This window comes from Schistocerca nitens, chromosome 5 (genome assembly GCF_023898315.1).
Source record: "Schistocerca nitens isolate TAMUIC-IGC-003100 chromosome 5, iqSchNite1.1, whole genome shotgun sequence".
NCBI classification, from domain to species: domain Eukaryota; kingdom Metazoa; phylum Arthropoda; class Insecta; order Orthoptera; family Acrididae; genus Schistocerca; species Schistocerca nitens.
Genome location: NC_064618.1, coordinates 767,063,230 through 767,065,696, shown reverse-complemented (window position 1 = coordinate 767,065,696; position 2,467 = coordinate 767,063,230).

Here is a 2,467-nt window from a genome sequence, read left to right as displayed (position 1 = left end):
GCAGCTCACCTAACTGGGTCATGTACTGCTAGCCGGCTGTGGGCATCAGCATCCCAAGAAGCATACAACCGTGCCAGCAAGCTGGGCGCCAGTTGACACTGCGTGGTGCGCACCTGCAATGTTACTACTCTGAGAAGGGTTGTTACCACCTCCTTGTGGCAAATGAGTCTAGCCACGTGATTGACTTTTAATATCGTTTTACCAAGCTGCTATTGGCCTGTTCGTTACAACATCACTCTCCCGCTACACAATCATGCACAGAAGTGGTCATTCACCTATTGGTCGACATCAGTTGGTGATAGAAGAGGTATCGACAATGCCTACAAACGCCATCCATTGATGAAGGTGATGATTCGACTACTGCAGCATTGCCGTTTCTTCAATATATGATGGGGTGAGTGCAGTCTTTTTTATATGTTTTTTTATGACTATATCATGGAGAATCAACGAGTATAATTGTATTAGTAAGATCAACATGTGGTAGGTAGTTGCAGACAGTGTTCTGTGGGTGTGTAAATAAGAATCTTAATTTTTCAAAATGTGTTGTCATGAGCCTTCTCATTGTCTAGAAGTACATAAGATGTTAACCATTTGTAGCAATTCAGAAGAGGAAGCTGAGTGCTATCAAAAAGTATTCATTGTTTGCAGTGTGTAAATAGCAGGTGTGAGCGGCCATTCAGGCAGAGTAGTTACGTTACAATAAGAAGTATTGTGACTGTGTTATAGTTAAGCGTCCTTTTCATAATTTCGTTTTGTTTAGCTGTCTTGTTATATTTAATAAATACAGTTTTCACAACACCACAGTCTGAGAATTGTTGGTAATGTGTGTTAATTTGCACCGCCGGGAGGGGCAATGGTGTGGACCAAGAAATATGACTCGGTATGTAAACATGTAAAATAGTGTAAGGGTTGATATAGTGGTAGGCTTAAGTGTGTTCGTCGTTTGTGTGTGTGTGTGTGGTTGATAGATGCTAATTGCCGGCCGCTGGTGGCCGAGCGGTTCTGGCGCTACAGTATGGAACCGCGCGACCGCTACGGTCGCAGGTTCGAATCCTGCCTCGGGCATGGATGTGTGTGTTGTCCTTAGGTTAGTTAGGTTTAAGTAGTTTTAAGTTCTAGGGGACTTATGTCCTCAGCGGTTGAGTCCCATAGTGCTCAGAGCCATTTTTGATAGATGCTAATCGTTCCATGTCCAGTACCACTGGCAGTGGAGTTTTCGACAACACAGAGGAGGTATTAAATATCACAGCAGCTGAAATAGGTAAGATGCAAGCGGACAATGAGAAGCTGTCTAACAGATTGGAAGCTCTTTGGGCTAATGGGAAGGAAATAGCTTTCAGCAATTCTCCGAAGTTTGCAGAGGAGAGGCAAAGAAGACGCAACGACTGGTGAATTGAAAATATGCCTTTGGGGGTGAGGAATAGGAAGATTTTGGAAAGGATGAAACAAAGGGGAAGAGAGTTAGCAGAGAAGAACAAAGTGGAAATGGAAAGGAACAGGTTCTGTCCAGCGTACCTGTTCCCACAAGATGACCGGCAAGCGTTGGTGTAGTTAAAGGTGTCAACGCTGTGAAAAGTAGGACGAAACCAGTTGACTGGTGAGATCCTTTAAATGAGAAAATTAAATGGTCAAATGTGTGTGAATTCCTAAGGGAACAAACTGCTGCGGTCATCAGTCCCTAGACGTACACACTACTTAAACTAACTTATGCTAAGAGCAACACACATACACCCATGCCCGAGGGAGGACTCGAAACTCTGGCGAGAGGGGCCACGTAGTCCGTGACATGGCGCCTCAAACTGCGCGACCACTCCGTGCGGCGAGAAAATTAAGATAGTAAATGAAGAGGGTACTACCGTGAGCAGATCCCTGAGAGTTTGTACAACATAGGGATTAATAATGTAGTGGATGTTATAGGGAGAAACGTAGCTCCGGTATCATCTGGAATTTCGGAGTCTGAAGTAGCTGTGGTGCCAGACGGAGTAAGTGTAAGCTCTATGTGGCGTATACCAAAGTGAATGGATGATTTAATTGCCGGGGTATCTTCCCCAACGGATGATAATGGGCTTTGCTTAGAGGTCATGTGCCTGGGTTAGAAGTGAGAAGAAATATCCATGTTGCTGATTTTTGCGTCGTGCAGTGTGGAACTGCAGACAGTGATGTTATTGTAATACTATAGGAAATGCAAAGGAAGCTGCTAAAGTAGATAGTTGTGTTCTAGATATTGTGGAAGACACGGTACAGACGCACATATTTCCTAAAAAGCGGGGTGAACTTGGGATAAGAAAGAGGAAGCCGTTTTCATAAAGTTAGTGACAGGGCCAACAAGGCTGAATCTTTTGTTGAATGTGTGCCTGAGGTTCGGGACGCAACGAAAGTGCGAGCACTAGGTCACAGCTTTGCAGAGAAAACAGCTGGTGTGCACTGCGAACTGTTTACAACATAGCCGTAGTCTGAGGGGCATAAT